Source organism: Astatotilapia calliptera, chromosome 15 (assembly GCF_964374335.1).
Source record: "Astatotilapia calliptera chromosome 15, fAstCal68.1, whole genome shotgun sequence".
Lineage (NCBI taxonomy): Eukaryota > Metazoa > Chordata > Actinopteri > Cichliformes > Cichlidae > Astatotilapia > Astatotilapia calliptera.
This window is the reverse complement of record NC_137436.1, coordinates 36,896,863-36,910,475: the sequence shown is the minus strand read 5'-3', so window position 1 is coordinate 36,910,475 and position 13,613 is coordinate 36,896,863. Positions and strand designations below refer to the sequence as shown.

General features: G+C 42.6%; 1 protein-coding gene across 1 annotated transcript in view; it reads left to right on the top strand.

Annotated features, from left to right (window-relative positions):
* Positions 1 to 13,613, top strand: part of nr5a2 (nuclear receptor subfamily 5, group A, member 2) — a 73,907-nt gene that overhangs the window by 18,041 nt on the left and 42,253 nt on the right. The window lies entirely within an intron of this gene.

The following is a 13,613-nucleotide window of genomic DNA, read 5'->3' as shown; positions in this document are numbered from 1 at the left end:
AAATTCAGCAGCCAGTTGTATTTACCCCGTGCATGACACATTTTTGCTATGGGTTTTGAAAACTTTGACTGTGAGCTTCAGGCACATTTCATATTAACAAGGCCCTAGTCTGAGGGTTTTATGTGAACAGAATACCATCCCTTTTAAATACTTCTCAGATCTACACAGACATGCGCTGTGTGATGACATGCGATACTATGACTATAAAAGCAAAAATAAAAAAGTCTTTTGCGTTTTAAAAATTTTTTAAACTGAGTTCGAATTAAATAACAGTTAAACCTAAGACTCTGCTCCTCCTAACCCAGCTTTTTAAGGTTTATGTAATCTGACAAGCCTAGTAAAATGGCAACATTGTATCCTTTGTCCAGATCACAATTACAACTGACCACTGGATACCATCCACAAATGCTTCACTGTAACACGTGATCATTCTTTCTCCTATTCATCACAGAGCACAAGGGAGATTTTCTGGTGTGTGTTTGCACACTTGCACTTTATTTGCTCTGAATGAAGGTTAATGTTCAGAGCGACATGAAAGGCATTTGATTAGTCTGTGCCTCACCTGTTTTTCTTCCCCTTGTCTGATTCTTTTTCTGTTTGTTTCACACCGCATCGCCGAAGGCTCAGCTGCATATTCATGGGCCAGGGCCTGTTGCAAAATCCCCTCCAAATATTTAATATTATTTTGTTTTCAAAGGGGAAAATAACAAATGAAAAAATGCAATATTAAAAACAGAGCCAATTACAGCACAGATAAGAGTCCTTGAAAAACACATGTTGACATTTAGCACACGCCGTGTCCCCACTATTGACATTTTTGAGATCTGTATTTGCATTTACCTCAAATGCATAGCACACACACACAGACACACAAAGGACCTTTGTAGGGTGTGGCCACAGCTAATAATTGTGTGTGGCTTGCCAATTAACTTTGAATGATCATTTTTGCTCCATTGTGAAGCATCTCTATTTTTCTCACTCTCATCCTAATTCAATTATCTCACCCACTTGTGTTTGTCACTCCCTGATTTGCTGCTGAATGGGCTGTCATTATGTTTGCCTAATGACTACCCATATTACAGAAGCTTGATAGTAATTGAGCCGAGTGCCTGTTACAAAGGTAGAAAATGACCCGGGCTCTATGCAGGAGAAACCTCTTGCTCTACCCCAAACGGTTACAAAAAATAATCTCCTGCTTGTGTTGCACAAGACCCAGTGTTTTTTGGGGAGGTGGGACCACGTTTCACTCAAGTAAGAGAGATAATTGAACTTACCCCACTTCCCCTATTTTTGAAGGGTCATCTGAAGCACAAGAGGGCCTGACAAATAATGTGCTAGCTGCAGCACTGACAGATTTTCCCACAGTCCTCGTCTCCTCGCTTGTTTCTAATTAACAGCTACAGGGAGGACTGGTGAAGAAAGATTAATGCTGGGGAGAATATGCAAAGCACGGGCTAGCCAAACTGATCAGCTCACTCTGGATTGTCTGATGCTGCTATTAAACGCATTTTAAAATCTACAAAGTATTTGCTTTGTGTTTTTCAGCCATATGAGCTTAATAATTGTGTGTCAATGCATGGTGCCATCCTTTACATATTTTTACTGTGCAAATTAAGCAGAAAAACCCACCCACGACCTTTGTTCTCCACCTTTATCTCCTTGTAAACAAATCTTTGTTTCCTTTTGACTATATGTGTGTCTGTGTTGGTACAGCTAATGGTGCACGTTGTAGTGTTTCATACTGATTGCTGATTTGATAAGACATGTATAAATCCTTCATCAGCTCCTCTAACTATTAAATCTGACTTTAAGACATGAAGTTGAGCCTGAGACCAGAAAGAGAGGAAGCTGAGTGGAATTAAAAGTTTGTCACTGCAGTAGTGTGGCACTGTAGGAAGTTATAAATACGCTTTCACACACACACACACAAAGATATCCACATTAAGACACGGACACCACTCACCCATAAAGCACAGCCCCTTTCACTATTATTAGCTCTGTAAGAACAAAAGAATTTCTCTGGTCATAGAGCCAAGCTGGAAGGGTGTGTGGGAGGCATCTGCCAAAAAAGTGTTTAAAGATTTAGTTTCCATAAGTTGGCCTTGGTCACGAGACTCATAAATATTTAGTCATTAAGGGGACCTTCTAAAGAGCACTCCCTATTCTTTTCCAGTGCGGCGCACTACCTCTCGCCCTCCCTCTCTTTACTTCTGGGAATGAGGCATGACGTGAGGAACATTTCTTACACCTTGGATCTGAGAAGTTGGGGTGGGCTCTCTCCGCCAACCTACTTCACTACTTCAGTTCTGATTGGTTTAACACATTGACAATTAGATCGAGGCAGGTCTGGTGCACTGGTTTTAAAATCAGTTTTAAAAAAAGTGGCATGATGAGGGAATGCTTTGGCAGGGTTCGGAGTTTTATAGAATTTTACGTGAGTTGAAAACAGGTGGATTCGTGATTCGTGTTCTGTTATTTATATCAGAACTTGACCCTGCGTTTGCCAACAAAAGATGCAGTTAATGGTTTTAATGATTTTTCATTGAAAGATTAGTTTTTGCTCTTTTTGCAGAAAGCCACTGACTATACATTTGTCTTATTTTCCAAAGGGTAAATAAGGTAAAAAAGGGATTTATTTGTGTATACAAAAGTATACACAAACCATGCTTAATCCACTGTGTTCCACACTTAAATGTAGTGTATCCCAGAGTTTGTTCGCTCTGGGGGGATGGGTGTTTGACAATGCGTTTGTCGTTCAGAGACATTTGCTGGCACTGGGCGGATGCTGTGATATCCCTCCCCAACCTTCTCATCCCCTGTCCTGCCATGAACCCCACTGCCTGCTCCGATACATTTGTTCATGGTAAAGAAAAGAAAAAAATCTTTATTATGCTCATAAAGGGAGCTACAGGCTTTTTGCAAAAAGATTGCTTTTTGGTGGTACTGGATTTCACAGCTGTACTACACGTGATGGTAACCCCTATAAAGAACAAATCAATGAACCCCCATAGTTAAAGTATTAGCAAGCACACTTTTCAGAAGGGCTTTCTAGGAATTCTCTCACTGAAGCAAATCTAGATGAAGGAGAATGATGGAAATACAACACAAAACCTCCCAACAAACAACTTCATGAAAGCATTTCATGTAAAACAGTAACCTCCCATGATATTTAGAAATTTGTCAACTAAAGTTTGCTTTACACAGGAATATAAATCAATGTCCACTATAATAATAATGAAAAAAGGGCTACTGAAAACAAGACAGAGCAAGAACACAAAAATGAAAGTGCAAGTAAAGCGAAGTGATTCACCAAACAAGCTGCAGAAAAAAAAAAAAAAACAAGAAATTGTCATAAATCAAACCGCCCTTGAAAGAGATGAATTTGTAACAGAAGTAAAGGTTTGTCTTACAAATGCTTTTAAAGTACACACGTGAGGTAAAATATCAGACTTTTAAAAGGATCAAATAGTTTAAGTTGCTCCTTGACAACATTTAAACACTTTGACTAAAAAGACGATGTCATGTGTTTTTGTAAAACTGGTGAAGACAGCCATTAAAAAAACAAACAAACAAACACTCTGTTCCTGTTTTTACTGAAAATTGAATACAAGTGTTTGCATGAGTAGTTGGACTTTGTGTGTGTATGTGTGTGTGTGTGTTCGTGTGTGTGTGTGAGGGTGACTCATACCACGGTGGTCTGGTGCTACCCTCTCCTCCATTGTTCCAGCTTAAAGATGGCTAGCCTGACTCCCACCACAAACACAATGGGAAGGAGAATTTAGCAGGGCGATAGGGACTATTGATGATTCATATGTTTATATCTTACCTTCCTAACTGTACTCCCTTTTCACCACAGCTACCCCACCCTCTTTCCTCTCTACACCCTTTAATAAAAACATGTGTGTTCGGTGGTGGGACAACAAGCGCTTTTGCGTGCCTTGTCAACACACGGCATACAGAAGTTAATGTACTAAAAGGAAGCACCCTGTCAGACAAAGGCTCATAGGTAAAGTAGTGCCGTAAAGCTACTACTCTTTAGCAATAGCACAGTAAAGAAAATGTGGTACAACTCTGTAATAACATAGTAGTAACTGTGAGTAACACTAGACTAAAGTGAATATAAATGGGGCAACAATATGATAATCCATGATGTAATGTGCAATGTGAACTACCATTTCCAAATTATTACTGTACTATTGCTATGAAATTTTGCCTCACTGGCGGGGGTGCATTTCTTTTTCCACATTATTAGCCATTAGATACATTTTAGATCCCAGCTTCAAAGACATTTGCACTATTTTTTTTTCAAATCTCAAATGTCTCATATAAGGTGAGCAAGAACTGCATGTTACTTCAATTATCTGCTGAAAGTGACGTAGCATTTTAAAAGATAATTCAAATACCCAAACCTGTGTAACTATATATGTATACTCAGTCCACCCACCTGAAAAAAATGGCACAGAGTTAAAACACCCGTGACATTTTTTAAATGTGGCATTACTGTTTCTATTAGTTGTCCAGCGACAGTTGTTTGGAGGAGATCCATTTAGGTTTTTATGCCTCTCTGTTTCTCTCTCTCTCTCGTTTTTCTGTTTTGCTCTGCTCTGCATGTAGCGGCAATGGCAAAAGCAGAACTGAGGCCCATTATGTTGAGGAGGAACTGTATTAGAAGTCTCGTTCCCTGGGAAAGCTCCCAGCTGAGATGGGACGGCCATATTGGATAAACAGATGGCGGGGGAGAGGAAAGGACAGGCGAGGAGAACAGAGGTGAAACAAAGAGGGGAGATGAGAGAAGAGATGGGTAGACGAGGAATGCGAGAAGAGAGTGGGGGGAGAGGGAAGGGAAGGAGAGGGAATAACAAAGAGGAGCGGGTGGAGGAGAGAAGGAGGGAAAAAGGAGGAGAGGAGAGGAGAGTTGCAGGTCATACCTCGCATCTTTATGTCAGCTTTCTTTTAAATATAGGCAGGAATGCAAACAATTTAATAAGCCCAAATTGAATACAAATCATAACTTAAATTTTAAGAGCTTTATAATAAAGTGTTGTTATCATAACAGACCAGTCCGCTAAGATACCAAATTAGCACTGTGTTGTGTTATTTTGTACTTCAATTTTACTTCCAGTTTAGTTTATTGATTCCTATAAATAAATACATTTCATAAGGTTTCATGAACACACAAAAATCTGCAGAAATGTGCAGCAGTCTAACAAATTAGACAAGTAGTTTTAAGCAGTAGAATTATTTACAGCGCTTACTCTTCTCCTCCAGTTTAATCGACTCCTCTCAGCTGCTGCGTGTCAGTCAATCACACCAGATGACAGATCCCTCGGGTGGGACAAGAGGGGAGCTGATGTTCACATCTCACACCTGAATATTCTCCACTAATAGATTTACCTGAGTGAATAATGTAAGGTCCTCTGATGTGCCCCCGCTCTGCCCCGGTGCATAATTTCAGCGCCCTCCTCGACCTCTTTCCCATCTACATCCATAAATATTACATTAATTTACTTTGGTAAAATTATATTTACAAGTTCAGACTGGATGGTCTTTTTTTTCCTGCAGTCTTGGTTCTCTCCCCTCTGCACACATGTAGTCTACTCCCCCACCTCGTTTTTCTATAATCTATTCAGAAGCAGCTTTTATTTTCAAGGTGCATGTGCACGTTTCTGTGTGTGTTTAAGTGTGTTTGTGTGTGTGTAATAGGAGGGGGTATATTGCCCCTGCACTGCGTTGACCGGTGATTGCACCTTTTCTTTTTTTTTTCTTCACACCCCATAACTGAGTGGAAATTAATAAGTCGTTTTAGGCGTGATCTGTGAACCCTGGGAAGTGGTATATCTATACCACCATCCACACACACACACGCAGAGATCCGGAGCCTCAGGCTGCAATGTCTGTCTTGTCACAGAGGTCAACCCCCTCCACCCCTTACCCCACCATGCAACAACCTCCTCTCTCAACACCGCCAGTCCTGACAAACTGCAAGCGTGATGGGGTTGGCGGACACATGCGTTTGGCAGAGATTTGTAACTGTGTCCCTGCTCCATTGAATTTGAATTATTTTGCAGGTTGTGCCGCACCCTGGAAACACACACACATACCACGGCACCCTTACTTTACAGGGGATAAAAGGAAGAAGCTATAGAAAAGGACAGTGAGAGGGATGTTGCCAAGTGTGGGGAAAGATGGCACACGGGATGTTTAAATTAGTTATAGAAATAGTAAGAGAAAGAAAGAAGGGGTTCAAAAAAGTTGACCAAAGGAAAATAATAGAGACATAAGATGAGAAATTAAGAAAATATTACAAGAAGATAATAAAGGGTCGCTAGAGAAGGACAGAAAGAAGGAAATAAGGAGGAGGGGAGGGGGTACATGGGAAGATGAACAAGGGACTGTGAGAGGTAACAACCAAGGGCAAGAGGAGGAGGAGGAAGAGGAAAAGAGGGGGCACAGTGAAGGACAACAGGGGAGGGTGAAAAGAGAACCGGTAGGTTGGTGGGGTAGGGTGCGGGGTGTAAGGAGGGAACAGGTGGAAGGTTAATGGGCCTGGAGCAGATCCACCAGACGCTCTTGGGCTTGATATATGGGGCCTGGGCCTGGCGCGGGGCGTAGGCTTTCAAAGATATATTATTTCATTTGAGGAGCAGCAGCATTCTGGCCGACAACCCCTCCACCCACCCTCACCCCCCCGATCCCCCACCAACACCCCCCACAGTCCAGCATTTGTCCAGTGATAGATGACATACACGCACACACGTGTGCGCAACCCACCCTAAAACACACACAAATGCATGTACAGTATTGTCCCCCCTGTGACAGACACACACACACCCCTTTGATTCTGCACAGACTTTTTTTGTTGAAGTCGGCAGACGACCAGCCTCACTTATTTTAGCTATTTGTCCCTGTTTACTTGTCTATTACATGTTCGGTCTTTCTTTCTTTCCTTCCTTCTCTCTCTCACCGTCTCCCTTCTGCTGTTATGTGTCTCCCTGGCTGCCGGCAGGTCTTACGGCCGCCTGTGTGTTTTTTTAAGTTGCTATTTTAGTTGTAACAATATCTCTTTGATCAGCAGTACTGGGTAGGAGCAGCAGCAGTTCGGGGGATACTTATAGGAGGGAGAGGTTGGTGTAGGTTCACAAAGGCCTCTTTTCATTCATAAATTATTGACCATCATGCAGACATCACTCTGTCTTTTTCATAAATAGTGTAAAAAGGCCCTCCTGATTTTTTTTTTTTGCAATACAAAATGGGAAAAGTCGATTTTTTTGGATCTGTTTTAAAGACAGTGTATGGGCAGTCAAAAAACCATAAATCATATATGACTGAGGCAGTTCTTTAGCTAGAAGGCTCCAGTTTGGACGTCCTGAATATGAGCCTTACACTGAAGTGTCCCGCTGCAAGATACGGAAGCTGTGAAATGCTATTCTCACAGGTCCCACGTGCAAGTGAAACATGGAAATGCATGTAAAATATTGTATTTGCCTCAGAGAACAGCACAAATAAATAAAAAATAATAATTTTCTTCTAAATCAATATTTATTTCCTAACATAGCAGTCTGAATTTTTGAACAGCCTATACAACTTAGGCTGCTTTGACTGCAAGCAACCACCGATTTGACAGAAAGCAAAATTTCCAATGTCCTCTTCACTTCCCCTGATAGTCAGACTGAGCTTCAAAATACAGCCATTTCAAATACTGGACGGGTCCCATAGGTCCATCCCGGGGGGATGGCGGGAGGCCGGAAGGAAGAACAGGAAACTTGTTAAAAGAGAAGATTTAAGGTCACCTGTCCCAAAGGAGCGGCAGCTTTAAGGAGACGACGGGGGTTGGGTCGTTTTAAGCATGTGCAAAGTCTGCTCATCTACTTGTTGCTTTGATGAGGGATGAAAGGCTGTCATGAAGTACAAGTTTACAGAGCTCTGAGCAATGATAGACTCAACTGTCCTCAGCATTATCTCTTCCTTGCGCCACTTCTTTCTCTCACAAGGACCTTTCTTTTTTCCCACTGTTTCGACTCTTAACCGAAATTGGAACTCGGCATGCGAGAGCACTGATGAGACATTCAGTTGTTGACAGATGGACATCACTGGATAGTCACCACCCAACTAAACCTGTAAAAGAGATTTGTTTTTTTGCTTTTGTAAACTTCTGTCTGTCTCGGCCTTTTGCCGTTTTCCCCCCTCTCGTCTTCAACCCACTGCTCATTTAGCAGCAAAGAAAAGCAAAAAAATTGAATAAAATAAAAAAATTGCCTCCACCTCCTCTCGTAGTTTTTCATTTTCAAGCAAGTTAACACGGGCTGATTCGCATTTGTGAGCACTTTGGGCATCCGGCAGGAGAAAGAGCAGGTTGTGTTTAAGTCTTGTTTGAGAATGATCAGGGTAAAAGCCTTTTTTATTGGCAGGTCATGCTGCTTGTTAAGACGGTGGCGCAGGTGACTGGGCTGTGCTGTTAGCCTCTGTGGCCCCCGAACTAACACTGTTGTTCTTTCGCAAGTTGGCAACAGTCAGTCAAATCAGCCGGGAGAGACGGGCAGATATAGATAGAAGGGAAAGGAAGTGGGAATAAAAGACAAAGAAATTGGGTAAACAAAGTGGATATTGGAACTTGATTTAGCTGGCTGGGCTGCTAACAAATCAACTCAAGGGAGTGTAAACATTTTACACACTCCAAAGTACAAAGCAACTTTCTCGCTCCTTCCACCCCCACCCCCCTCCACACACACACACACACACACACACACACACACACACACACACACATATGCTGCTGTGCTTCTAATTATGAGCCATGTTAAATCTGCCTTTTATCCAGAAACCTTTCCACCCCACCCCAGCTTCCCATTAGAAACACTGAAAGCCAAAAGATAAATAAAAAAAATGCAGCCCATTGTGATTTGCAGACGCACAGGGTGGCACTATGTTGTCAGACGACTGGGAAATATACAGAGACAAGTCCTGGCATTTTGCTTCTAAATACTTCCCTGCTATAGGGTTTCCTGGAGGTCACAGGGGCTGAGGTGTGGCTGCTGCAACCTTAAGCTAACCCCCCAACCTCTAAACTAAATTCACCATTCAAAAGTATGCAAACATGTCAGCCAATTCATCTTCCTCTCTTGCGCTCGCCAGAACCAAAGCACAGTTTTTGATTACTTCATCTATTTATATTATAAACAAAGTAAAATCCAATATTCATTGCTGGAGTAGCTGAATAACATATATCAGATTTACATAATTATAACTCAACAATTATCTACCTGATTTAAATTCAGTGCATACAGTTTAAGCATGTTACATTACATATGTTCTTTATGTTGGAAAACTCCACCTACTACAGTGATAGAAGGAGATATTTATATGTCAGGTATCTAAGTGTGAGTAACTTCTTTAGACAATGACTTGATTGTCTTTCACACATTTACCAGAACACACACCTAGCTTTTAGGTAAGATAAAAATAAATAACCAAGCAATATACACACAGAGTGCCCTTTGGTTCCTATGTGCCCATTTTACGTGGCCTTTATTATCTGCGTGTAATCCAGCCTGCCTACAAGTTGGGTCCGTGTCTGCTGCTTTCGTCACAAAGCTGTCAACAGTTGTGCCCCTAGGTCTATTTTTGATGCTTATTTATGGCTCATCTATTCTAGACAGGGAGTGGGGAAGCTTCGGGGCCTGGGGGGTCCAGGAGACAATAGATAAGACAGTGGTGGACCACAGTCAACAGCTTGCTGGCTAGTTTTACACTTAAAGACTCGAGCGGTATTTATATTCAACGGTGATTGAATTTGTACACCGATGACTGATGTGTGCAGTTCGTCGGAGTAACACTAGACACTGTGGCTGTGTTATGACAACGGGCGAGAAATTTCAACGAGGCTGCACGCCAGCCAGCGACCCAGCCGAGAAAACGGCCCAAGCCCTCCCGCCAAAGTAGGACAAAAGCACCTGTTCCCTATTCCTACTTTAGCCGCTCTTTTCTTTGCCGGTTTTTGCTCTTGCTTTTCTTATTTCTTTTGCACTAGACCAGGACTTTTTTATGACTCTCACACCATTACCTCTTGCTCACCTCACAATCTGTCAGTCTCTTTCTCTGTTCTCCCCAAAAGCCATAAGTGCGAACCTGGCACGAGCCACGGATAAACGATTCCATACATGTGAAATAAAGGCATGGCACTAATAATAGCCATTACAGGCCCTGCGTTCTTTTCGGATTGCGCCCTCTCAGAAGGGGATTAAAAAAAGGCTTTTCGGGCAAAGCTGAAACAATGACGAGCAATAAACCAAATATGCCGAAAGGGGACTTGTTGGGAGAGGTGTCGACAACGTCATTAAACCTCTAGAAATTAACCAGTGAAGCTGAAAAAAATGCAAGGTTTTCAGGTGGCAAGCCATAGTCTCACCTTCCCTCAGGGCAATGCTTTACACGCCACATGTTGCACTGCACTTCCCATCATGAGCAGCCGCACCACCAGGCCCGCAGCAGCCATGCTATACAGAGATATCTTTTTCCAAATCCAGATGCATTCGTGGCAGTTTCTGTCAGAGAAGGCCTGGAGATGCACTTCAGGGAGAAGCAGGGCCCCATCTGTTCTGCGGCACTGCGGTTCTGATACCTCGTCTTCCTCTGAGTTCGGCGGTTTACATATCACAAGAGCTCTGGAAAGGCTCAATTAAGCAATTCAGATATTTAATTTGTGCATCAAGGGCTCTGATCCCAGTGATCTCTGGAGCTGCGCCACATTTAAATGTGGATTCACAGCTGTTTTCTTAAAAATCCACCACCCCATTACAACCCCCCAAGGAAAAAACAAAACAAGGGGGAAAAAACCCCCATCCTCCCCCAGCGCGTCACACACTAATGGGAATATGTGTCTCCCACCTTCTCAGACAGAAAGCATCACAGCGTCAGTCTGTGCATTTTAAAACAGCTCTGGTCTTCTATGCTGGGTTAAGGTATATTGCATATGTGTGTGTCTGTGGGTATATGTCTGTCTGCGTGTGGGAGAGGAAGAACGAGCAAGTTAAAGAAGAATGTCTCTGCTGTTCTGAATAATACAAAAGGGTGAAGGCTTCAGCCTCCTGTCTTCTTTGGCTCCTCTTTTGCGTGTCTTCCTTTCCTCTTAACATCCAGACATCCAGACAAGGATTATTGGCAAATTTTCCAGCGTCTGTCAATCGAAGTCGCACACACGCACACACAAACAGTTACACCAGGGCACACTTACACATACGCAGAGAGGTTTTTACTTTGTATGTAAAGGGTCACCACTTTTCAACAGAGCAACTTCAGTATGCGTTTGCATTGATTCGACAGGTCTCTGGTACTCTCTAAACGGGATGCTATTCTTCCAAAAGATATTCCTGTATTTTGCTCTTTGATTTTGATGCTGGTGGAGGGGGCAGTCTAACCTGCTCTCAAATCCACCAGAGCAGATGAGATCAGGTGACTAGAAAATTCATAGCTTATGATTTACATAATATTCATACTCATCAAACTATTAACTGACCCCTAAGGCCCTATAGATGAGGGCTTTGTCATTCTGTCATTGATTTGCGATGACACTTAGCTCTGAGGGGGCTAAATCGAGCCAAATCCACGCTACCCCCCACCCTCCTCCACAGCATAACGAGACCGAAGGATGTCTTCACTTATGGGTAAAAGGTAAAGGATTTTTCCTTTACTTTGTGACTTGTTTGTTGATTCCTGTGCCTAAACCATCTTTCTCATTTACATCTGACTGTCATAACCTTTCACTAAACCAAATCCAAAGCCACAATTTTAGCCAGCCCACAATCACAACAAAGTCAAATCCATACTTGCATATATTCGCAGTCTTTTACTCCCCAGCGTACCATGCATCCCCTCCACATGCCTTTCACACCCAGCACACAAACACCTAGTCATAAATTGCAGCATTAGCTCAAATAATGATTGCACAGCGTGAAAATCCAATGGCTGGGGCTTAATGCCTTGGAATCGCCTTGTAGATTAAGCTCGGGGTGTGTATTTGTGTGTGCTTGAAGAATCTACGAGGGGTTGGGGGGTTGCTGATGGATCAATAGGATTTCTGTGGTCAGTGCCTCCCAGCCAGGAACCTTATAGAGAGTCTACTGGCGTTACTCGTTTGACTTTGTTATGGCATGCATTTTCTCACTGCATTTGATGGAGGAGGTGGGGTGGGAGAGTGGAGAAGCAGGAAGGCAGAAATATTCATGTAGGTATGGATATTATTGGCACCCATTTGCAACTATGTAGGTCTTAACGTGATTGCATCCAAGTGTTTGTGTGTGTGTGTGTGTGTGTGTGTGTGTGTGTGTGTGTGTGTGTGTGTGTGTGTGTGTGTGTGTGTGCGTGTGTGTGCCTGTGTGCCTGTGTGTGCCTGCGTGTGCGTGTGTGCCTGTGTGTGCCTGTGTGTGTGTGTGTGTGTGTGTGTGTGTGTGTGTGTGTGTGTGTGTGTGTGTGTGTGTGTGTGTGTGTGTGTGTGTGCGTTTGAGTGTAAAAGGAAGGGTTACTTTTGGGAGATGCCATTCCCTGGGCTGCATGTGTATTAGCGGTCTAATGTTCATGTGAATAATTGATCAGGGCTTCTCTGTGTTTTTGATAATTAGTTGATAGCTTCTTAGCTCTAAGCCCTGAGATTTCTTGCATACGTGTGTCTGTGCAAGTCTGTGTGTATGTGTTTGTGTGTGCACGCAGGCTGGGGTGGGGCTAAGTTATCTATTTCTAAGGTACCTTGGAAACAATAGTGCCTCGAAGTCATGCGCTCATGGATTAACTTTCCTCAGAAATTAAGCAACAGTACATACATTTCTTTCTCATTAACTACCTACATGTCTCACACTCTCTCGGAATAAAATTTATTGCAGCTCCCTGTTTTTGAACCTCGTGCAAGATTAAAATACAACTTTTTTCAGTCATTATTTATATACTTATAAAATAAAAATGGCTGACATTACCTACAAGACTTTTTTATGCATGTCTAGTAAACAGTCTAGTTGTTTCAGACAACAATAAACATTGCATGCATGAAAAGATATCTATTGAAATTCAGGTCTGGCCTCTCACTGGTCTGTTCCTCTTGCCTTATTGATTTTTCCATCTTTCATATGCTTATGCATCAAGTAAAAACAGAATAGGAAAGTTTGGGCATTCTTGGTTCATCCTCAAATCCCTGCGCTGATATCAGACAGAGAGGAGTGTTTGTTGCCATCATCAGCGACCTTGAGAAAACAAGACAATCTTCCCATTGCAGCACCCAGACCCGCAGACATGCTTTGTTTTTTTCTTTCTCTAGCATGTAGTGCCACACTTCTCCTAGCCTGCGTGCGCAGTTGTTGTATCAAGTTTCTGCTGTTAAAAACATCTTTTTTATGTTAATAATGTATTAATTACATATTTATTAAGCACACTGTTACACTGTTTACAGTGGTTTCCTGTATTAGTGGCATCAGTGTGTGTTGAGGTAAAGCCCAGGCAAGCGTGCACAGCTTCGTCAGGCCCGTGTCTTGTTTCCTCTCAGCTCAACAAGGCTCAGGACACATGTACTCGGAGCGGAATGGAAGAAGACAGGGTGAGCAAGGGCAGGGCGGGAAAGAGTCCGTGCCCAA